Source organism: Coenobita brevimanus, chromosome 67 (genome assembly GCF_032717465.1).
Source record: "Coenobita brevimanus isolate Jiangsu-jjx chromosome 67, ASM3271746v2, whole genome shotgun sequence".
Classification (NCBI taxonomy): domain Eukaryota; kingdom Metazoa; phylum Arthropoda; class Malacostraca; order Decapoda; family Coenobitidae; genus Coenobita; species Coenobita brevimanus.
Genome location: NC_137020.1, coordinates 2,386,955 through 2,412,914, shown reverse-complemented (window position 1 = coordinate 2,412,914; position 25,960 = coordinate 2,386,955).

The window sequence follows — 25,960 nt, the reverse complement described above, 5'->3', positions numbered from 1 at the left end:
CTGCCTGTCTCTGCCCTCCTAAAACGCCTTCTCTGCCGCCCACCCGAGCCGGCCCCTCAGCGTGACTGGGCCCGCACCACAGCCGCTGCCATCCATGGATTGGGAGCTGCTGCGAGCCTCTGTCAAGATCCCGACTCTCCCTTTCCTGGATACGTTGATCCACCGCCATGGGATCCTCCTCTTTTTAATATTATTGGTCCATCGGAGGCTAAACCCCGCTCCTTGATTCCAGCACTCCTTCGCCAGGAGGGTCTCAGTAGGGTGGCAGCTCTGGCCTCACCAGACTCAGCCATCTACTACACTGATGGCTCTGTTTCCCCTAATGGCGCAGCTGGAGCGGCCTTTGTCTCTGGGCAAATAGTGGAAGCTTGGCGACTCTCTTCAGGTATCTCCGCTTTCCAGGCGGAACTTGCGGCCATCCTGGGTGCATTGCGCCATGCTCACCACCATCGTCGCAGTCGAGTCATAATCCACACAGACTCTCTTTCCTCCATTCAGAGATTACGATCCTTCTCGCTGCATGACAACGTCTTTCTCCTAACAGCGATTCATACATTTGCATCACTCCTTGTCCATAGGGGCGCAACGATTAACCTTCACTGGCTCCCGGGACATGTGGGAATTAGTGGCAACGAGCGTGCTGATGACGCAGCGCGCTCAGCTTGCGATCTCCCAGACATCACATTCCCATTACGCCCTAGTCCTTCGCACCTCATCCGCACTCTTACTGCCACCATAGGAAGACTATCCCAAGAGGACCATCAACTCTGGGTCACGGAGGGCTCTTGCTCTGCAAAATGGTATGCTACTGCCACGTTGTATTCCCTTCTGTCGCTCCCCCCAGGACTACCTAACTTTATTGTAGTCCGACTTCGAAGATTGCGTCTTGGGTTTCTTTGCTACAAGCAAATTAGGGGTATGGAGCCAGACCCGTGTGAACATTGCTTGGCCAGCTGTGAGGAGCCCTTTTTGTATTATCTTCTGGACTGCCCAGCCACCACCAGGCTCAGGTCTGAGCTCGACTCGGCCCTAGCCCGTACTGGTGATGTCTTTAGGGACGCTGCTGGCATTGTTGCCAATGCTCCATTAAATATATTACTTACTACGGTAAGGAATTGCCCTCCACCTCGATAAAGCAAGTTCGCGCAAGTAGTGCGCACCTCTGACGGGCTCTCTGTTTGCCCGTGTCCCAGGAAACTGGGACGAATATCTCACAAACAAACGGGAAGCGTTCATTCCTTTGGCGAAGCGTCTATGCGAAACTAGTCAGGAATTAACTGTCTCAGACTCGTGTTTCTTTACACCACTCATGTACAGTCACGCGTACTAATCTATGCTCAGTCAGGGGTTACCTCTTCCTTCCCCCCTCTACCCTGGACAGAGGGAAGGGGGGAATCGCGAACAAGTCTACCCCGCCTTCTGCCCCCAACTCCCCTACCCTCCACCTCCAGCTGCCAGTTAATGATTACAAATTTTCTCATGTCCTGTAAACATGACTAAACTGTCGTCGCACACGCTTTCAACGGCCAAGATTTGGACTATATTTTTATAATAAATTATTATCGTATTGAACTGCATTCTCATATTGAAAATATTCACCATCATTGTAATCCAGTGTCGTCCGCTGCACAATTCTGGGTTCCAGTAATTACCTTTTCACTTCCCCCAGCTCTCTCTCTCTCTCTCTCTCTCTCTCTCTCTCTCTGAATTTACTTTTCCCACTCTCTTTTTAAATTTATATAACTTTCTCTTTGCTTCTCTCCCCCTCTCCCCCTTCTCTCTCGTTCTTTGTCTTAAGTCTTCCCCGCCTCTCACCCCTCCCCTCCCCTCACCTTAGGCCTGATCAGCAGTCAGTTATACCGTCACCGCTCCTTCGTATATCGTGTACAGGCAACATTTATCACACACACTTAGGTCAGATGTATGGAAAGCTATTTTATATATATATATATATATATATATATATATATATATATATATATATATATATATATAATTGTATTTCTCATTATGTGCCAGGTTCAAATAGAGAACACCAGACCAATATTCGTAATTTTTATTAGAGTGACCATTCCACTTCACATAGCTGGGTAGCTGGGCTTATAAACTGCACACACACACACACACACACACACACACACACACACACGACTTAAATTTTGCACTGACAGCGTGGCGACTATAGTCATTCTAACAACTGGATCTGCTGGCTCCAAACCATCCCTGTCCCAGTCAAACTCCTGAATGAGGAGTTTGACTGGGACAGTTCAATACGGTAATAATTTATTCTAAAAATATAGTCCAAATCTTGGCCGTTGAAAGCGTGTGCGACGACAGTTTAGTCATGTTTACAGGACATGAGAAAATTTGCGTCTAATCAGTAACTGGCAGCTGGAGGTGGAGGGTGGGGGAGTTGGGGGCAGAAGGCGGGGTAGACTTGTTCGCGATTCCCCCCTTCCCTCTGTCCAGGGTAGAGGGGGGAAGGAAGGGGTAACCCCTGAGCAGAAATTAGTACGCGTGACTGTACATCTGTCGAAATGTCTCTACATTTATTATTGTTATTATTATTATTATTATTATTATACTTTTACTGAGAGACAGTATTAAATGTCGGTCCCACAAACTTGCCTTAGAACTTTTTCAGGCTGTCTATTACGAATCGGTAAACACACTTTTACATTTTTATTTACAATTTCGTACAACATTTTTACGGCGTCATGAACATTCATCGTCTGAATAATCAGTTTCCAGGCATTCCTGCCTATATTTAGCTTTAATATTGAAAAGTAGAGTCTTTGCTATTAGTCTGGACCATTACCGGAACTGAAATTTATGGCGTCATTAAAATTAATGTTTAATACGGCTCCGATGAATACCAGTACCAAAATATTTTCCCACTAAAACATTATTAGCGACCATCTATAATCTCCCCATCCTCCATTATCCCTTTCTCTCCTCGCTCCCTCCGTTTCTATCCCTACTTCCACTCTTCTTCTAACATCCTATTCCTCCTTCTTCCGTCCACCTGTCCTTCTTCCCTATCTGACTTTCCCGCCCTCCTCGCATCCTCTTGATCCCTCGCCATTCACTTATCCTACCCTACCTCCTCTCCGCCACCGTACTCCCTCCAGCCTCTGTCGTTATCATTAAACAGCTTGACGATGGATAAAAAAAAAAAAAGATTTAATTCATACGATGAAGTCCCTCAGTTTCTCCAGTGGCAGGTTGGTTAGTTTTGATGTAGATTCGCTTTTTTACTAAAGTCCCTGTTGAAGATGTAAATCTGTTTCTTGGAAGAAAAATTACCTATTTGTAACGTTGATCTTGGTATGTCACATGATTTCTTTCACCAGCTTATTAGGCTATGTGTGTAATGTAATGCATTTTCTTTTGGCTTTCATTTTTTCATGCAAAAGTTTGGTATTGGGATGGGCTCGTTCCTCTTTCCCAGCCTTAGCAATCTTACATGGAATATTTCGAATCCAACCTTTTTACCATCATATCCCCAGAAAATCTAATTGGTATATATGGACTGATGATGTGTTTTCCTTTTGGCCAGGCATATACACTACCTTTGAAGATTTTCTCACAAAATCAATTGCATTGGTTCCCTCAATTAAATTTAAAGCTGAATGGGAAAATGATGGTTCCTTCCATTTCTAAATGAATTTTTGAACAGGGATGAACAGAGGACACTCAATTTTTTCGGTATAAAGGACACCAACTCAGTGCAAATTGTATATACACTCTTATTCATATCACCACAGCTCCACTAAAATTTCAGTTATTTCTTTTGCTTTTCTTAGGGCATTCAGAATTAGTAGTCCCCAACATCTGGTTACGAAAAACGCTAAGGTAATGAAAATATTATTTGATCTTAATTATCCCCTTTGGTTTATAAGGCACGCATATTTTGAAGCCCGAAAAGCCCTTTTTGTACATAGACCAATATCACAACAATGTAAGCCCTACATCACAGTACCATAAGTGTCAGATCATAGCCTGGTGAAATCTGTAAGTCATGATTTGGATGTGAACATTGCACTTAGACATACTTCAACTTTAAGATCAGTGTTAGTAGAGAATCAACTCAGTAGCAGCGAAATCGTAGGCGTGAACAAAATTCCATGTAGAGGTTGTGATTTAGTTTATATTAGTGAAACTGGAAGGGACTTGGACACCCGCAATAAGGAACACAAGTATGCTTGTAAGACAGGAAACATAAGTAGCGCAGTGTATGTTCACTCTTCAGAAAACAACCTTAGAATCGACTGGAATTCTAGTAAAATTTTCTGTAAACGTAGTAATTTTAAGAAGCGTGGGATAGTAAAAGCTGTGTGTATTGATAAATATAACAACCACTGTGAAGGAATGTATAAATTACATCCATTAATGAGAGAATCAGTGGCCAGGTCCTTGCCATCCCTGTAATCCCTCGCTCAGGACGTGGAGGGTGAATAGGGAGTGTCAGGTGAGGTCACATCCGGTGCGGTTGGAAAAAAAAAAAAAAGTGTGGTTACCCTGCATATAAGCAGCTTCTCAGTAATAGTATGTACCACTCTTGGTCTGTAGATCCACTGAAGAGGGCGACAGTTGTCGCCGAAACTGTTTGGAAATACATCCTTTTCGTCTGCAGTGTGTGTGTGTGTGTGTGTGTGTGTGTGTGTGTGTGTGTGTGTGTGTGTGTCCTATTTCATGTTCACGATAGTGTGACTCCTCAGCCGTCATTTTGACGTTAATGGAAAAAGGGATGATTATCTCTTTTGAGATGAACATGAATTTATTCACTGCTGTATTTTTATTCCTGGCAATGTAAAATTTTGTCTAATATTTTTGTGGTACTTATCGTCGCGATGGGAACACTCTATGGCTCAGCCATGGCTCTAATGTTTGAATTAGTTTCAACTGCCGCAAAATGATTCTGTTGAGTTTTCCTTGTCCATTTTAAGTGAAGGAATATCCTTATAGACAGTTCCCAGTTTAGACAAGACATATCAGTAAAGTGCGCCTTATGAGCTCATGACGAGCTAGCAAGCGCCATGTTATTACAATCTCCCTCAGATTCATTATTTCGTCATGATGTTAGCTGAACATTAAAAAATATACTGGATGGAAATATATTCTCTTACATACAACCACACAGACACAGAAACACACACACACACACACACACAAACTCGGTTCTAACGGTACACGAGTGCTGGTGTAAAGCAAGGCGCTGTGGCATTCATCACACGTACAGTGCTAAATTATAAACTCCCCGTTGCCAACCAGCTGTGTCGACGAAATTGAAACGATAAAGACTTGGCCACTGACGAGACGATTAGTGCCAGAAATGGGGTGTATTCCCTTGGTGATTCCGCCAGCAAAACATAGCAAAAAAGTTGATGTAAAATTGTAGGCTGAATCTCCGATATTTAACTGTTGAACTTGATGCCACAACACCTTTTTTTTTTTTCGACGGAAAATCTTTTTCAATCTGATTTCGCAAAGGAAGCGTTCACCGATAAGAACTGACACTCCCGTGGAAAACATGAGGTTCCAAGGGGTTTCTATGCCTTTATGGGTGAGTTTTTATTTTATATTAAAACTAATTGAATGAATATCACATGCAGAAAGAATTTCAATTCTACTTCACATAGGAGTAAAGTTACTGGCTTCTGGTCAGCGTGACGGTCGGGCTGGGCAGGGCCGGGTCGGGTAAGGCCGCTCATTTTCAAATTTAACTGAGGGTAAACATCACTCGCTCGCTCGTAACTAGCGAATGTCTGGGAAAATGAAAATATGTGAAGTAAATATGGTAAATTATGTTAATGTTTTGGTGAACATTTATACTATCATGTATACTGATGATATCTGCTGAGAGATGCGAAAAAGCAAGATGTCTCCGACCCCTGGCGAGTAAATATACTAGGTAAGCATAAAACAGAGAAACGTAAGAGCTGGCGCACGCGTAAGTGTAAATATCAATAAATATTTTAGCACCGTGCCTGCCGTGACCATCAGCATACGTCACTGATGTTAAAAAACTTCCATGATAGTTAACTTGTGGTGCAGCAGACTGGCAATGAGATAGAGTCGAGAGGCTTGGAGCCTTCCCGCCTGCGACACTCCAACATTTGTCTCAAGAGTAGCCTACCCGATCTCCTGCATCAAAAATCATGTTGTGAAATCTCGACTTGTGTGTCTTGTGTGTAAACATGGTTGTGTCCAGGAAAGTAGAGACACGGGCTTGGATTATGTTTCTGGGAATTGTTCTTCTTCTTCTTCTTCTTCTTATTATTATTATTATTATTATTATTATTATTAAATTATTTTCATTTTTGATATAAATTATATTATTATCATTATTATTATTATTATTATTATTATTATTATTATTTTTAGTAGTAGTAGTAGTAGTGGAAACAAATCTACTGAGACTCCTCCTTCCACACACATTTTAACAACTTGAATCAATATCAAACATTATCTGAGTATGAGATTCTTTGAAGAATTATTCTTAAACTAAATTATTTCTAATATAATAGCCAACTATCAAGCAGGTTTTCCCAAACAATGAAACAGTAGTCTGGCATTAGTTGTGTATTGTGCGATAATTAAAGAACCGAGAGTGACGAGTGAAGTCGTGGTGAGTTGAAAGGCTCCATACGTCTCCTTAAGCTCACACTTTTGACCTTAGAAATACTCTACACAGTGAGTCAGTAATAATAATAATAATAATAATAATAATAATAATAATAATAATAATAATAATAATAATAATGATAAAAATAATAGTAGCAGTAATAGTAGTAGTAGTAGGAGTAGCAGTAGGAGTAGGAGTAGTGTAGTAGTAGTAGTAGTTGTATTAGTAGCAGTAGTAGTAGTAGTTGCAGTAATAGAAATAATAATAATAATAATAATAATAATAATAATAAATAAACAATAATAATAATAACAGTAATAATAATAACAGAGAGAGAGAGAGAGAGAGAGAGAGAGAGAGAGAGAGAGATGGGGGGAGGTACAGTGCATAAGTGACCCAGCTGACACACATCACCTTCTACTGGTGTGTGTGTGTGTGTGTGTGTGTGTGTGTGTGTGTGTGTGTGTGTGTGTGTGTGCCATACTACACTAAGGAGGTACCTAGAGTTTCAGAGAGTTTATACACCTGTAATTTTCAGTGTGCATGTGAAAGTATGTGTATATGTACCTCACATACTGTGCGTGTCTGCATGCTCATATATACACTATATACGAGTATGTGATTGCTTGTGTATGCTTAATTTTCACTGCCAGAGGTCTCTTGGCTGAATATTTTTTTTTTTTTTTTTTTGTGGTCGGAAGAATAATGTAGCCTATATCACAGTTTAACATATTTTGTTACTTTTTTTCTGCATTTACTTCTTTTCCGATTGTAGGTTTCATTTATATTTATGTGTTGACTTGTGTGTGTGCACTGCGTGATCTAAAGAGAAATGTGTCGACTGTTACTGGTATGGATCAAACCCTGTATTCCAATAAGAAGTGCCGTGCATCTAGAACATGTTCAAGTCAGCATGATTCCCCCTCAGCTGATTATAATACTTTGACATTTGTTTACTCGAGTAATATCGATAAAGGAAAGGTTAATGGTGATGGTATTAATATTCTCAGGATCCTGCCCTCACTTCCAGCAGGGAAAAAAAAGGCAACGTCCATTTCAGCAGTTACTTCGACAAACAAGGGATGAGGCTATGGCACACCTAATGTCTGACTTGGCTCGTATCTCTGACTGGGGTAAAAATAATCTTGTGTTTAATGCATCAAAGACTCTGATTTTACGCCTATTAACCCGACACAATCTTCCTCAGGAGTACCCTCTAAGGTTTAATAATACCCAGCTCAATCCTGTATCATCTTTGAACATGCTAGGGGTTTCATTCACTCGGAACTTATCTTGGAAGAATCATATTGCATCTCTTGTAAAATCTGCTTCCAAGAGATTGGGTGTGCTAAGCCAACTTCGTTCCTTCTTTACCCCTGCACAGTTGTTGACTTTATACACAGGTTTTATTCGCTCCTGTTTAGAGTACAACTCTTACGTGAGGGGAGGTTCCCCACATACAGCTCTTCTTAATAGGGTGGAGTCAAAGGCTTTCTGTCTCATCAACTCTCCTCCTCTTGCTGGCTCCGTTCAACCTCTGTATCTCTGCCGCACTGTTGCATGTTTATCTCTTTTCTATCGCTACTTCAATGGACATTGCTTCTCTGAACTGTCTGCTTGCGTCCCTCCACCTCTAAGACTGGTGCGTAGCACCCGTCTAGCAACAAACTCTCATCCCTTTTTTGTCCAACTCTCTAATGCAAGAGTTAACAGTTACTTTCAAGCCTTCATTTATGCAACAGGTCAGCTCTGGAACTGTCTTGCTTTATCCGTATTTCCTACTTCCTATGATCTCCAGTCTTTCAAACGCAGTGTGTCCAGGCATCTCGAAATGACCGGATCTTGAATTTGGCTCTCTTTTGTTTGTTTTTGTTTTTTGTGGGAAGGAACGGTTTGCGGGCCCCTGGCCTTTGGTTCCTTCTTTTTTGCATTTAAAAAAAATCTGGAACAGAAGGCTAAAAAAATAATGGTATACTGTAGAGAAAGTTTGTACTTCGCTAAAGTAAAAGATTTATCAAGCAGGCAACAAATTAAGTGAGCTTTAGCGATGAGTGAATTAATACTACCCATCAAATTTTTATAAGAGAGAAATTATCTCTGTATGATGAGGATAATTATGACTATAGTTACGAAAATTATTTCTGTTTTTAACATTGTTATTGTTCTTGGTATGATGTCGATCATTATTTATATTAATACTACTACGTTGTTGCTGTTTTTATTGATGATCACGATGATGTTCATCATGATGATGGTATAAACGGTACCATACAAATGCTGCTGCTATCATGACTACTAAGTATTTAGATATTTTTTATGTTTATCTTGTTTTGGTCAGTCACATTATTAACGTCAGTAACTCCAAGCGATGTCATTCAGGAAAAAGAATCGTTTCATGCTCATGGTCGTAGAGCAGCATAACTTCTAAGAGTTAACACTCTCTCTCTCTCTCTCTCTCTCTCTCTCCTTTCTAATCTACTCCTGGTGATAATACAGTATTAAGAAAAGGAGCACCATACACGGTCATTATAAAATAATGTTAGTCATGCCCATTTCTGCTGGCAGCTCTGCTGAGCGTTCGCACATTTTTTGCATGCTTGTGCCTTCCCTTTTCCTACTGCTAAATCCTACCGGGCACTTAGTTTATAGGTATAAGTCAATGATGATTATGGTGACAGTGACAACACAGCTTTGCATAATTAAAATGTTTTTTTATTCTGAGTATTATTTATTAAACTTACGAAGACAATTTAGAAAGTTTCCATCAAAACACAGTTTATTGCAAATTTTTAAAGAAATTTTATTAAAATATAACAAATTATAAATTTCAGTCGACCTATACATTATTCTAATTATTTGAAATTTAAAGTCAATGTAATTTTTTAAACATGTACATTATGGAAACGACATTATATATTCCATGACTCACATATAACTTCTCTAGCCTTTGCAACTTTTTCTTTCTTTCTTTCTTTTTTTTTTTTTCTTAATATTGTCCCCAAACTTCGTTTGGTGGCCAGTCGTTTGTACACTTGTTCTGGTGCTCCTTATGAATTATCCAGCAGTAGTTCGCCATCAAACTTACATCCCAACGTCCCTGGTACCTACTTGCTGTGTCCTATATATACTGATGGAATCTCTCACCCTGTTCTTTCTCCTTACTCCAAGTTATTAGGGGGAAAATTACAAATGCGAATCCAAAAAGTGAACATTGAGACTCTTGTTGCAACCATACTCCTTGAACTTGACAAACAAATTTCTCACAATTTCATTGTAATTTGGATCCTTACTGTTATCTGAAAACTTGTAAATTACTCCACTGAATGATGCCCAAACCTCTCGTTTCACGTCGTTCATCGCGCCATCAAATTCTTCATCAGAAGTCGTTTTTTTAATATCAAGTCCAGTAAGTATGCTCTCTTTCAAAATTTACCTTTAGACGAACCAGGGATGTTCTGGCACAAATACAAGAAAAGGCTTAATCTTTTGATAGGGCTCTGACAAACTGCTTCATTATTCTGAGCTTAATAAGAGGCAGTGGTAGAAGAACTTTATCTGGATTCACCAAACTGGGTCTTATGATGTTTTTGGCACAAAGCTGTAGATTATTTCTATTTGGCCAGTTCTTCTGGACCCAATGTAAATCCTTGGCTATGCTCTCCCATTTACAGAGAAAACATGGTAATTTTGTATACCCTGACTGCCGACCCAGTAAGATACACAGAACTTCAGGTCCCTACATAATATGAACCGGCGGTGTTCATTGTAGGTGATTTTCTAAAGAAGGTTTGCCAAATTCTGGTATGTTTCTTTTAAATGAACAGTATAAGCAACAGGTACTGATGATTACTTATTGCCATTATGAAGAAGTACTCCTCTCAGGCTTCTTTTAGATTAATCTAAAAATAGTGTCCTTTCTTTTGTATAATAATCTCTGTTGAGTTTCTGCACTAGGCCATTTATGTTAGTGTAATAAACCCTGGATCAGTGCAATAAACCGCTATTTTCAATAAATATCACTGTAACAGAAAGAGAAACACCCCAGTAAAAGCAATTTACAAGTGCGCTAGTCAACTGAGTCACATTGAGATATGTTTCCTGTACTCCAGTACTGGAATGGCTGATCACTGTGTTGTTCCAGCTATATTCTGGCTTATTATCACCCGCCTTTAGAGGGTGGAGCAATAATGTTTTTGCCTGCCTCTGTGTGTGTGTGTGTGTGTGTGTGTGTGTGTGTGTGTGTGTGTGTGTGTGTGTGTGTGTGTGTGTGTGTGTGTGTGTGTGTGTGTGTGTGTGTGTGTTCCCATTTTACCTTATGAACGGCTTGAGCTATCAACATGAAACCTTCAGGGTATCAAGATATGACCAAAATCTTCGGCAAGTTCGAAAATGGGCACTCGGGGTCAAAGTCATGGCCACCTAAATGGCTGCCAAAGGTCAACTAGTTTTTATCGGCCGCTTTTAGCACCATTATAACTCATGAACGGCTCGAGCTGTTAGCATGAAACCTTCAGGTTATCAAGAGATGGCCTAAATCTTGGACTTGGCCAACAGCATACTTTTGCATTAGTCAAGGATATGAGAAAGGAATGTATGCTTCAGTGCCGGAGAGAATAACCTTTGCAATGCACATGCCACACTCAGACAGCTCCCGGCCATGGAAGCAATAATCATTCCAGGGAAAATCAAAGAAGTACTGCCAGAGGGCCTCCTACTCGGCGGCTCCAAAGTGCCACAACTGATGTTTCTTTGGAGGGGCCACAGGCTGTACTGGAGCGATAGGACAGGTTAAGGGAATAAGGATGTGATCGGAGAAACTCAGCAGAGAAGAATGATTAACAGTGTAAGCAGAAGGATTAGTTGTAAGGAAGAGGTCAAGTACGTTGCAACTCTCTCCAAGACTGTCAGGGATACGGATAGGGTGTTGTACAAGCTACACTAGATCATTAAGGATAGAAAAGATGTAGGCGTGTTCACCAGGAAGATCAGTGAAAGGAGAGGAGAGCTAAGGGTGGTGGTGAACATTAAAATATCCTAGAATGGAGATTTCAGTGAAAGGAGAAACGGATAGGATGTGTTCCAACGTAGAAGTAAGAGAGTCGAAGAATATTTCATAGTCAGTAGAATTAACGGATAACTAAACGATACAGATATATTTAGTCAGAGAATGACAGGAAAGCCGAAGCCAGAGAGTAGAGAGTTCAGAAGAATCAAGTTCAGGAACACGAGAGTAAGAGAAGCCGTTGCATAAATATACACAGCAGCCACCTTTGGCTTTGAAATGAATATAGAGAAAGTAGGAGGATACTGAAAAGGGTTTGCTGTCAGTTACCTCAGACAGCTAAGTCTCAGTTAAGAAGAGAGGGTGAGATTTAAAGGAAGAGAGGTCGTGCCCAACAGAGGGGAAGTTAGAGGAAAGGCCGTGAATGGTGCAGAAACGAAAAAGAAGCGAGTCAGACAGTGGTTCCAAGCAGCTCGTTTGCTGATGATGCAAAAATTCAAAGGAAAATTATAGACACAGACACTTGTTCAGAGGTACAAGAAGAATTAATTAAGCTTCATGAATGTAACACTAGATGCCAAATTGAATTCATTGTGGAGAAATGCCATGTAATCAAGTTTGGTAAAAGTGGAAAAAGACTAGACTGGGCTTACAGTTAAACCCTACACATATCAAGAAAGAGAAGGACTTATGAGTAATTATCAATAACAGACTATCTCTGGCTGATTACACTGATGAGAAAGTACGGAGCATGTAAACGTTGCTTGGTAATATGTGAGTAGCATTCACATATATAAATAAAGACATACTGAGAAAGTTAATCACATCATTCATTAGACCAACTCTGGAATATGCAACTGTTGTCTGAAATCCACATCTCAAAAACACATAGATGAGACTGAAAAGGTACAAAGAGCAGCTACAAGATGAGCCCCAATCTTAAGGGATCTAAGCTACGAAGAAAGACTAGAAAAATTAGATCTACCAACATTTCAAAAGAGAAGGAAACGAGGAGACATGATTATGCTACATAAATGCATCACAGTAAAAGAGAAAATAGACATAGATGAATATATATCCTATGGGGAAGCAACATCAAGAGGACACTGCAAAAAAAATTACAAAAATAGAGGTGATAATGACGTAAAGAAATTCAGTTTCGCAAATAAAGCAATTGATCAGTGTAATGCACTATCGACTGAAGCTGTGTGCTAAAACTATTCATAAATTCAAAGAAATGTATGATGAAAATGGTTAAAAAAACGGGACAGTACGAGCTTGACTCATTCCTATAAAGATACAATTAGATAAGAACAGTCAGTTAAGAACACACACCACTCACTGGCTCAGCGGTAACGCACTCGCCTGGCATCGGTTAAGACTGGGGTTCGTGCCTTGAGAAAAATTTCGCTGACGATGCGAGTGGTTACTGTCCCCTTAAGCATGGAGATTGTGTGTGTGTGTGTGTGTGTGTGTGTGTGTGTGTGTGTGTGTAATGCCCTTGCTCTCAGGTCGGACCATATGAGTTTTCAGCTTTCTTCTGGGAGGGTAAAAGCTGGCGATCACGACCATCACGTGGTCTGATCCGGCCGACCTGGTGAGTTTTACACACACACACACACACACACACACAGGTTGCCTTTGCATGCATAATACATACTCGTACAACCTTATCTTTAGTACTGTTACCTCTCGGCATGTCACTCTTCCAACTAACGGTAACTTTCGCACAGGAAACGAGAATGGTCTTCATCAACCATTCTAATACAAGAACAGTCTCCGAAACTAAAGAGAAATGGTCTAGTAGCGGCAAGGACAGCATTAAGAGTGTTGTGAGCAATGAGACGCAAAACGTTAATTTGAAATATCCCTTTATCAATGACCTTTAATCGATGTGCACTTCCATCCACTCCCACATCCAAAGTATATGCCATGTTTGACCCAGATCTGGCATTCATTAGATACTTTGCAATCACAGTTATATACATACATCACAAACGTACATGGAAACTAACTTCATAACATTATGGGCCTTCTGTTTTGCTTAAAAACCACAAATGACATCAGGGTTGAAAGAGAAAAGTGGTCAACCGTGCTGCTGGATGGAAATTCCAGTTCCTAACGATTTTACCACAAGAACGTCACCGTCCTATTAAGTGAGAAATGTCCAAATGATTTTGCTATACGTAGGAAGATTTAAGGTCTTCTGGGAATAAGCCATATGGGCTACCGCTTCACATCTAGTGGACCTGCATAGGGTGAATTAAAATCGTCTATGGTGGATCAGTTAAAATTAGATTGTCATGAAAGTGAAATGGTTGTTCTCTCAACAAGTAATTCCTTTCCTTAAGCCATTCCATTAGCTGTGACGAAGTTTTTTCACTTTTTTTTTTTTCTGCAGCAGATCGTGAATTCTTTTCATTAGGAGAGTCTGACCATGGCGCAGAATGTAGTTCAGATTTTTATATATTTCTCCTATAGAGTTAAAAACTAATTAGTCGTCAGTGGATGAATGCAAAGCTCATCGTAGTAACCGAATTAGGCTAGCCGAGCAGAGTTGTGTCATTCAGTAGCATAATATGCTGACCATCGACCAGCGATTTTTTTCAGCTTAATAAATCCTCTGCTGATTTATTATTAAACCCACCTCAGTTAGCCCACATACCAGTGGTGTCACACTCTAGTGTTCTTATCGGATGTATAGTTAACGCCGGCTGATTCTTTCAATTGAAAAGACACTCTCCTTCTTAACAACATTCATGTTCTCAGTCCTTTCACTGCGAGGGTGGAACCCGGACATATTCTTTAAAAATGCAGCTGAGAATAACCCAGTGCGGAATACATGAAAATAATTGTCAAACCCCCTTTGACTCCGATAACCGAGTCTACAGTACATATTATAACTTTGCTAACTCGTGATGGAATTATTCACCTGAGAGGGACCCTAAGCAACATTAGAGGTAAAACGTTTCTTATAAAAACAAAAGTCATAAATTCTCAGTAATCACTAGATAAAACACACACACACACACACACACACACACACACTGTCGGTATCGGAAAATATATCATCCACAGTTTTCCTTATATGACCAGTCATTTATAAGACTATCGTCAACGGAAAATCACGCCGTCTATGAACCTGACTAACTCTAACCCACCGTTGTTGTTGTTTTTTTTTTTTCAGCATTTGGTTTTCCCCAGCCGTTTCAGTATTCCGTGCACCATCATTTCAAGCCGATGCCACATTTTTTTCCTTGCTACCTTCAGACGGTTTAATTCTACCTAAGACAGATCTTCAAATTGAAAAAGTTAGATATACAAAAGCATCATTAACTTTTACAGTACTTTGTGATTCTTCTTCAGCTAATTTTAAACTTAATATAACCTGCTGACAAGAACAAGCCAAGCCATCAGATTTGGGAGGTTAACTTCATCAAAAACAATTCTCGCATGTCATAAAATCGTCTGACCCATACCAGTTTCAACCCTCACCTAACCTCAACAAGTTTTATACAGTCCATAGACCAACATTTTCCTTTATTCCTTATATAATTCTACTACCTTCTACTGCCCAGCCTACTATTTTGCCAGTATCCCACTCTACGGTAATCATCAATACTCCACACTCTTGCATTTTTCCTAACCCCCACTCGCTATAATTTTTTTTCTTTGCCTCAACAATTTCCACCCATATCCTAAATTCATTAAAAATTCCTTTTACCACATAAATTCCTCCATCACTGCCTTATAACCATTCTCTCTACACCTCTCCTTCACTTACCTCTGTCCTCGTACCTCTCCCCTCTTTTCCCTCTCCCTTCAGTCTTCCTTTCCCCTCTCCTCCCTTTGTCTTCTCTTCTGTACCCTTGTGTCCTCCTATACCCTCCTTCTCCTCCTCTTTTCCCCCTATACCTTCTTTCTTTTACTTTCCCGTCTTCTCCCTCTCCGTAATGCCCCCCCCCCTTCTTTTCCTTATTTCATCTTTCGTTTCCCCTCTCCCTCTCTCTCTCTCTCTCTCTCTCTCTCTCTTCTTGACGGCCCCCTACCGACTACTCGCTTCCCATTTCCTATGTATCACCTTACTTACGTATGCGATTCGTAAGTGTTGGCAGAGACACTGGGATGGTGTTGCTCGTAATAAACTAAAAGAAATCTTTCACAGAGTGGCTGTGCCAAGGGTTGTCCCCTCCATGCCTCGACGACTGGAAATGTGTCTTGCCAGGCTTCACATTGGGCACTCTCGGCCTACACATGGGTTCCTAATGAGTGGTGAGACCATACTGTGGTGATTGCCTTGTTTCCTTTACCTTCCGTCACTTGATGGTCGAGTGTCCAAGTCTGGGGGACCTCCGTCGGAGATTACTCCATAGGATCAGGGGACAGATGGTGCCTTTTGTCTGTCCTTGACGCTTGGTGGAGCCTCTCGCAATTTTACTGATGTTTTTTGTTTTCTGCAGGAGGCAGGCCTCCTTCCACTTCTATAAGCAACTGATATTATAAAAACTATTCCTTTATCATTGACAGTGTTTTTATTTCTACTAATATGTATTAAATTTATTTTGAATATGCACATTTTATTTGCGGAGTCTTTTATCTTGTTGTCCAGCGACATATGACCCTGGCAGTTGGACCGCCAGATTTTAGTCATGTTTAATTAGCCAGAGTCTCCCTCCCTCCATCTCTCTCTCTCTCTCTCTCTCTCTCTCTCTCTCTCAGTCCACACTGAGCCTTGGTGAGGTGTGGACGTTTCTGCCTGCCTCTCTTAGTCAGACCTCATTTTGGCATTAGAAGCAGAGAATGCAGGGGCTTCGGGAGAGGCCCCCTTACCACTACCTCCCATGCCTAATTCGTTGACGACCTCTGAACCGCTTATGGACACTTCTCTTGATGAACACTTACCAACTACATCAACTATGCCTACCGACTACTATACTGCACCCGCCGTCACTGTCTCAGTTGCTTCCCCTGTATCCAAATCTTCCTACATTGCCACTCTACAACCTTACGAACCCTTCTCTGCCTCGACACCGAGCTCCTCTGTTTCAAATCTCCACCACCCAAAGTCCACCGCTACTGTTTTTTCCTCACGCATTCGTCCTTCCATTTTATCTAAAACCAGCCATTCATTTTCACCTTCGTTATTTAACCCCCAGAACTGGACCAAATATTTCACCATTCCCCCTCATGCTCCTCTAGCCTCAGATGATTTGGAGTTCCATCTACTTTTACTCCGTCATGTTGGGAAGGATGTGACATTTCGTTCCCTACGTGATGGGTCTCGTATAGTTACTGTTCAGAATAAAGCCCAGGCTGATGCCATGACTACCTTATTAGATAACACAGGTGCTCCCATTCAGGCTTCCAGGGATTTACGCCTAAATTCTGTTGTTGGTACTGTCGCTGTCCCCCCATATGTACGATTAGGTGACAGGGAATTTTCTGACTGTTCGTCACATATCCAAGCCTCCCTTCAGGAGTTGGGGCATGGTGTTCAGTCTGTCCTATGTTACACCATTCCACCGAGAGGAAACCGTACACGTCCAGTTAATATTGCTCAGGTCACGTTTGATTCACGATCTCTCCCTGACTATGTGATTATTGGTGGGATTAAGTTATCAGTGAGAGAGTATATTGATTCTCCTCGACAGTGCCAATCATATTGGCGCTAAGGCCATCCCAGTAAGTGGTGTCGCTCCGTGGCTGTTTCCCCCAGGTGTGCTCAGCCTGATCATGCTGAAGCAGACTGCCCTGCTGCTGCATGTCGTTGTCCCAGTTGTGGAGGTGGCCATCCCGCCTACATACGTTCTTGTCCCACATACCTATTTGAGTGCGAGGTTTCTCGTACTCGTGCCCGTGATCCAATGTCACTTAGGGAGGCCGGCCAGATTGTCCGAAGTATGGGATTTGATGATTGTTCCACGTATGCAGGCCGTATCCGTTGGTCGGTCAGGACCCCTACCTGCTCCTCGACCCCTGCTCCTAGTACAGCTTCACATGTACCAGCATTGACTTCCTCTGTCGCCACAACTGTCCCCTCGACCCCTTTGCCCGTTGTCCAGAATTGTCCACCTTCTACCTCACCGACTTTGTCTACAGATGGCCAATTGCCTATGGCCACCAACGGAGTTCACGCCCAGCCTGCCACGTTCAGTCGATCCTTGTTTGTTCCACCGAAACAATCTCTCCGCCCTCCCCGTCATGTCCCCCCTTCCCTTGCTTCATACTCCAGTAAACAGCCTTCTAACCACCGTTCTGGTACTACTCGAATCCCTCATTTTCACCCTACCTCATCTTCGTCCTTTGCCCTTCGCTTGCGACCTGGTTTATCCCGGACAACAACACCTCCCTCTCTAAACAGTCTGAAACGGCAGTGTTCGCCGCCTGCGTGTGTTTCTCGACCCACCAAGTCTAGTATGGGGATATCATCTGTCAGAAGTTCTACTCAAAATTTGTGTCTCCCCTCAACACCAGTTGTTTCGGTGTGTTCTCCACGGGTCATGCAGACATGTGTAGAGGTACATCCAGTGCCAGATCCCCTACCACCTACTCCTGTTCCTCCCTCCCCTAATCTGTCTATAACTCCCTCCCTTTCTGTTGTTACCAATGATGCTCCTCCAGTCATTTTGCCGTCCCCCACTTCTGTTCCTTCCCCCATACTATCCTGTCGCGAATTGTGATTGCCCCTCCCTGGTTATTGTGTTCCATAATTAGTTTCTGATGTCCTTGGTTTTACCATTATTTTTTAGTGGTTTTGTATTTGTTTTATTGGATTTTATTTTATTTTATCTGTTCGTATTATGGCTTCCATACTTCAGTGGAACATTCGAAGTTTTAATATGAATCGCTTTGAACTTAGATGCCTCCTTGCCAAGTATTGCCCATTGGTTGTGTGTCTTCAAGAAACCCGTCTTTCCATCCCTCCTGCTCACATCCCAGGTTATGTTTTCATTAGTACGCCTTCTTCGATTTCTGAATCATCGATCCTCATTCACAGTACAGTCCCCCATGAACCTTCTTCAATTTCTTCGTCACTTAAGTGCACTATAGTGAGGGTTTTCTGCCATCGCTGGATTACTATTATTTCACTCTATTTGTCACCTTCCTTCCCCATAGATTTCTCCGAGCTTTCACGTCTTTTATCACTTGTGCCTCCGCCTATATTGCTACTGGGCGACTTCAATTGCAGGCATCCCTTATGGGGTGATAATGCCATTTCTACTAGAGGCTGCCTACTTGATTTTTTTGTCTAATCACGATCTCCATATTCTTAATTCTGGCTCATTTACACATCATGATCCTCACACTCATACATTTTCTTGTCTTGATATTTCTCTTTGCTCACCATCTCTGTCTTTAGATTTTACCTGGTGTGTACTGGATACCTGTTTGGTTAGTGATCACTTTCCCATTTTACTCACTAGTTCATCCTATTCACCTGTTCTTCGTCCCCCGTGCTGGCGTTTTGATCATGCGAAATGGGATGAGTTCTCTTCATTTTTCCACTCACTTTTAGTCCCCTCTTCCGCCCCAAGCGTGAATGATATATATAGTTTCCTATTTTACTGACTTGGTGCTGGCCGCCTCATTGGAATCCATTCCCCAGACTACACGCCCCTTTGCGTCCAAATGCGTTCCATGGTGGTCCCCTGATTGTACTAGAGCCCTTCGGATCAAAAGGGCTCGATGGAGAACGTACTGACGAAGAATGCATACTCCAGGCCGCCAATCTGCCTTCCATGCATTTAAACGGGCTGGTGCCATTTTGTGTAGGACAATAAAGGCTGCCAGAAAGGCAAGTTGGTCGTCTTATGTGTCCAATGTCACGTCTTCCACGCCGGTTACTGTCCTGTGGAATCATATTCACAAAATTTCAGGCAAATACTCTCCCCCACCAGCTCCAGTACTTCATGTCGATGGTGAGTCTGTTGCTGATTCTTCTAGGGTTGCAAATATACTGGGAGACCATTTCAGTGAGATCAGCAAGGGAGTCCATCTCTCTCGGGAATTCTATCACTATAAACACGAGGTTGAACGTACCCCAGTGCGTTTTACTTTATCATCTGCGGAGTCATTAAATGTCCCATTTTCTATGTCCGAGCTTCTGTCTGGGATCCACATTACCAAATGATAAAACACCTACCCCGACCATCATTATCCTTTCTCTTGTCACTTTATAATACGATCTGAACAGATGGTGAGTTCCCTGACGCCTGGCGCACGGCATATTTGCTTCCCTTTTTAAAACCTGGTAGGACCGGTCACCCTCCACAGGATTACAGACCTATTGCTCTTGTCAGCTGCTTTGGTAAGTTACTGGAACGGATGGTCAATGCTCGTTTGATGTGGTATTTAGAATCTAAGAATCTCCTTTCCGATTTTCAATATGGGTTTCGTAAGGGGCGTAGTACTTTAGATCCCTTAGTGAAGCTAGAGTCTTTTATCCGTCAGGCTTTTCGTTGTAAGCATCCCCTGCCACTCTTCGCAGGTTGGATGCAATCCATCACGAAGGCATTCGTCTTGCTTTAGGGGCATTCCGTTCCACTCCTGTTCAGAGCATGTATGGTGAGTCTGGTTTGCCCTCCTTATCGCATCGTCGTGATGAACTGACCCTTCGCTATTATTACAGATTTAATCAACATTCCTCGTCCGGTTTTCTTTCTACATCCGTTCCATCCAATCCATCCCGGACACCTTTACAACGGTATTCCTTTTTACATTGAGTAGATGATTTGTCCCGCTCTTTAACTCTTCCTCCTCCTCGCGTTTTTCCATATCACCTTTGTTCGTTTCCTCCGTGGCTTATTTCACCCCCAAGGTTATGTTCCTCTGTTCTCCCTGCAGCTAAATCCTCTACCCCCCCGTCTCACCTACGATCTCTCTTCTATCACCATTTGTCTTGTCATTTGTCAGCCACACCCATTTATACAGACGGCTGGAAATCCTCTGGTGGCACAAGTTTTGCAGTTTTGTTTCCCAATAGTTCATATCAATCCCGTCTCCCTGATGTTGCTAGTATTTTCAGTGTAGAATTATTTGCTCTTTTGATTGCTGTTCGATATATTTTTTCTTCACAGATCTCATCTTTTGTTATATTCACAGACTCCCTTAGTGCCCTTTTTAGCCTCCAGACCATCTCCGCAGCCAACCAACTTGTTCTTAAAATTCAGGAGTGGTTGTACAGGATTGCTACCAGGAAGAAAGTACTCACCTTTTGTTGGGTTCCGAGCCATGTTGGTATTGCAGGAAATGAGCTGGTGGATTTTTTGGCCAGGTCAGCAGCGTCTAACACATTATGCTCCAGCTGTCTCCCAGTAGGTGACTTTTTTCCATCTCTCTGTTTGTCGCTTAAGCGTCAACGGCAATTGGAGTGGTCCCATGTTACTAATAATAAGCTGCGTTCCATTAAGCCCACTGTTTCGCCTTGGTCATTTTCCTCCTATTCTAACAGACGGTGGGAGACAGCTTTAGCACGTTTGCGTTTAGGCCATACCCGTCTTACGCATGGCTATTTGATGGCTGGTGGAGTACCTCCTCTTTGCTCCTACTGCCAGGTTCTACTTACTGTAGAGCATCTCCTACTGGACTGCCCTCGATACTCTGCTGAGCGTCACCGTGCTTTCCCTTTCCTTGTTAACTTACGCCATCCACATTCACTTGCTGATTTTCTAGGTGAATCCACCCACGTTTCGGTTACCGCTCTCATATCCTGTTTGTCACGTATCCGTATGCTTTCCTCCATATGATTGCTTTACCTGACCGATATCAATGATTTCTTCTTTAGTGCCATATGGCCTTTGCTGCCTGGCACTAGTTTTCCTATTCAATCTCTCTCTCTCTCTCTCTCTCTCTCTCTCCATCAGTTGTCCACCATCCCCCCTCCTCCTCAATATTCGTGTCTCATGAGTAATCTAATTTCCTCCCTTTCTTCTTCTCTGCTGTTTTATTCACCATTTCTCGTCACCGCACTTCTGTCGCGACAGCCAATAACTGGATAAATTTAATGATCCCGACATTGCCGAAGCCAACACGTGCGGGGCAAGAATTTTTAAAACTAATAAACAATTAAGGCGGTCTTCCTCTCGACCTCTGAGCCTACCTGACACACCCATTAACCTCGATGTAGGGCGAGCCGGCAACAAAGGAACAAAAGAAGGAGGTGGGGGAGAAGAAAATGAAGAAGAGGAAAAAACTGGTATACACCGAGAGTGTCGCAAATTGCTAAAGGTGACATATAAAGATGTTAAAAGTAGGCATCATGAGATTAGAACAGAAGCACAGGAGGCATGAGAAGCTGCAATGAAGATTTAGAGACAGCGGGAAACAAGGGAAATCGCAGATGATGGAAGAAATTAGGAGTGAACATAGGAGAGGACTGTGAAATATGCAAAGGTTCTTGAGACCATTAAGCCATTTTAAGCCATTTTAAACGTAGGCCTGACTCTTGTGGATTACCAAAGATCCTTTGTGGGGCGTAAAGTGAACACGCAGGAGTTATGAGAGAGTGTACAGCTCATATAAATTATTAATTTTTGTGAGGGATGTCAAGAAAGGTACCACTTAAGTGATTCAAATATGGAGCTTCGAGTGAGGGACAAGACAGTGCTCCAGGAACCAGATATAAGCAGAGCCATAAGGGTGAACAGCAGAAAACAGATTTAGGTGGCTGGCAGACGGGATCGACTTGGGAGTGTCTCGGGATATATGATTTGCCGCTGCAAGGGACAGACAGTCTCAAAACCATTGACAGCAAAAAGAATTTGGTGAGTGGAAGTAGCTAAGATGTGAGTGTGCAAGACAAGGGAATTTCACATGTCATAAACGTCACTTAACAACGCCAGTTAACTTCTGTCCGATATCCAACCATAATTAATGCTAGTCCCTGGTTGTGGTGATCATTGTAGTGTTATTCTATAATATGTAAGAATTCAAGTAAACATGCGATACTCATAAATCTGTCATCGTAGAACAGTGAAAGTGTTTTTAATTACAGTATATGTAAGGAGTTAAATCTCCATGCACTGAGTGACTTGTTTCCATTAGTGTTGCTAAAGTTATGTAACTCTTGTACAAAGTTAGTAAAAGTAAAATAGAAAACGTATTTGTGTTTTGGAACTTCAGTGTGTGGAACAGTTTTTCTTGTAGTATGGGAGGAAATTAGGGCAAAAAGGGATACACATTGTCACATTGTCCTAATTTTAATGTTACAGATTCTCTATGGACCCTTCTCTGCATTCCCTGCTGTTATTGTTCTCTATGTCAATAAATAGCAGTCATGTATCGTGCTCATTAAAGGTATGTGTGAAACAAGTAAATGATTACGGAGGGAGTGTGGGGCAGGTCACTGCTATGTTACTTTGATATTCCTCCTTCCTGTTTTTCTTTTACTTCTTTATTTATTTCTCTGTTACCTTATTATATCCTAGTTACTGAATAGTGCTATGCTTTTAGGTGTCTTTATTTTCTTTATTCTTCCACTTTTTCGTATTCCTATTCCACCCTTGCTTTTTCCTGTACTTCTTTTTGCATTCCCTTCTCCATCTCCAACTCTCCTCTCCTCTTCCCTATATAGCAATATCTGTAACTCTTAAGCCTCTATTTTTTTTTTTTTCGTCCTCTTCGTTTTTTCACAGTTTACCATATTTTGATTCCACACTTCTTTCTTTATTTCATACTTCTACTGTTCTTATGAGATTTGCTTCTCCCTAGTTTTCTTCTTTTCCTAATACGTGGATAAAAGGAACAGATAAAAACTGGCTTAGTGTGGGCAGACAAAAAATGAAAAATTTCTGGGTGACGCATCGCACTGGGCAGAGTGCGGAATGGTATCAAATAACTTGGTGGGAGGGGGTGGGGGTGCTGCCGTTTTCCCATTCTCCCCATCGTAAATTATCATCCAGAAATGAATTATTCCCGTGCGCCCAAGCTGAGGCAATATTTTTTTTTTTTTCCCTGCATCCGTACCTCGTAATTTCTCACCAATATTCCTTTTTACTCTCCATCCTTTGCCTGTCTTCTCTGTCGTTTAACTTTAGTTTCTTTTCCTTATTTCATGGTCTCCGACATTCCTTGCCCATTCTTTCCTCCGTTTCCTCGTATTTTCCTGTTTTCTCCTTCTCCTTTCTTCTTTTGTCTTCCTCTCGTTTGATTTTCTTCTTTTTTTTCCTCTTGATTCATTGCTAATCCTCATTTATTTCTGTCCCATCTCTCCTCTACCTGTCTCCTTCCTCCTTTTCTCCTTTTCCTCCTTTTTAGCATACCTCCATCTCTTCTTTTTTTCTTCGTTCTCTCTCCTCTTCTCGCTTCCTTCACGTTTCCCCATCCTCTGCCTGGGTTATATCTTCCCATTTTTCCATCTGCTCTCTCTCTCTCTCTCTCTCTCTCTCTCTCTCTCTCTCTCTTTCCACTATGCTGCTTTCCCACTCATGGAGTCATTAAAGTGTATTCTTACCAACTAATAGGAATAATTTCTCCTTGACTGACACTGATGCGTCCCGAGGTTTTAGATGATAGAGAGAGAGAGAGAGAGAGAGAGAGAGAGAGAGAGAGCAGCGTGAGGAATAGCAAGAAGAGAAAACTGCCATGACATACTGAAGACAAATGCCTCCAGTTTCCGCCGCTATTGCCGCTATTCTTCAGCAGCTCTAAAACGCCTGTCTTGCCACCTGCGTGGCGTCCTATCATGGACTATAATATATTTACTGGCAAGATCATCCGACCCCACTCGGGTTAGGCAGATATTACACAACCTTGAGTACCAGTGTGATTGGTCAAAACTGACAATAAGCATGTATTCTGCAGGTCACAGCCACTGGAGATGGGAATCCTGGAGACCTTCGAGTATTAATAGTTATATCTGTACATAACCTACTTGAGTTGCACATATAGAAGAATGGTATGTGTTACTCCTTTGTAGCAACTAAAATTCATTGTAGATATAACTGTATTTTCCCTTATGGAGCCTTACGACTTTCCTTTCATTTTCTTTTAGTAATGAGTGCTTACATTGATTTAGGTAATTATAGTCGATGACATCAGGATCTTGATTCCCTTACTGATTAAATAGGCTAACAGCACAACAGAACATAAAGTACCGTAACATAGCCTACAGAGATAACATTCCTTCATTTGTGGTGACGAAGTGGCAGAGTCGCACTCTGTAAAGTGGCGTTATTGCAAGCTTTTTGTATGATCTCTGACTGCCAGACAGGCAAAACGTGCCAAGTATTATATTCTTCTCATCAACATTATGAAATAACAAATCTCACACGACAACGATTAATTACAGCCACCAATATATGACACAGCAGCCTAACCATGAATGAACTTATCTGATGGTCGTAATATTCAAATTAGTGTCCGTGATAACAGATTATCGTCCATCCTCGGCATTGTGCTTGTCAGTCAGCAGTCCTCGAAAGGAAGAAAGTACAGTAGACTGTAAGAGAGGGGCAAGTTCAGCCTTTAATCCATTGGGGTTGCCTTTAGGTGAAACTGAAGAAAAAATATCAATAACAGGTAAAACATCGATAATCTTCTACTACTGCTACTACTACTACTACTGCTGCTGCTGCTGCTGCTGCTGCTGCTACTGTTGCTGCTGCTGCTGCTGCTGCTTCTGTTGCTGCTACTGTTGCTGCTGCTGCTGCTGCTGCTGCTGCTCCTCCTCCTCCTCCTCCTCCTCCTCCTACTACTACTACTACTACTACTACTAGACTTCTACTTATGCCGTACTTTATGAAATTATTAAGAAACTTGTGAATTCTTCCATAGGCATTGGGCCCACAGTCCTCACTTGTGCAACTATGTCTGTAGATGACCTGGTCTTCTTGCGTCGAGGCACTTTTTACGGCAGGGCAGTTCTTCAGTAGTAGATGGGACGTTTTGCAGGTCTTGTAGTAAGTACTTAGTGCGATACATTTTTTAGACTCAGCGCATTATAAATATTTTTCATTATTCTCTTCCCACACTTTACTCCGCAGACATGAGATTTCGGCAGTACAAAGTGATTTTCTCGGTACTAAGAGGAGGGGCGCTGTAGCTTGAATACCATATTTTAACTGCCTTCTTCACTATGTCTTCTATGTCGCTATTTCGATGTCCAATGTTGACGAGAACTTGCGTGTCTTTCCAACTTAGAATAAACACTGCTCCATGAGAAACAGTTAGTGAGGGCACGGCGGACGTAGGCACTGATTGTGGAGCATAAATATCGCTGAGGGCATTCACTTTTGCCGTTGAGACATAGTCCTTTATTGGATGAAATTAAGTAGACTACAACTGTGAATCCAGAGTCGCGGGTGGTCACTTCGACATCGAGGAACGGGAGC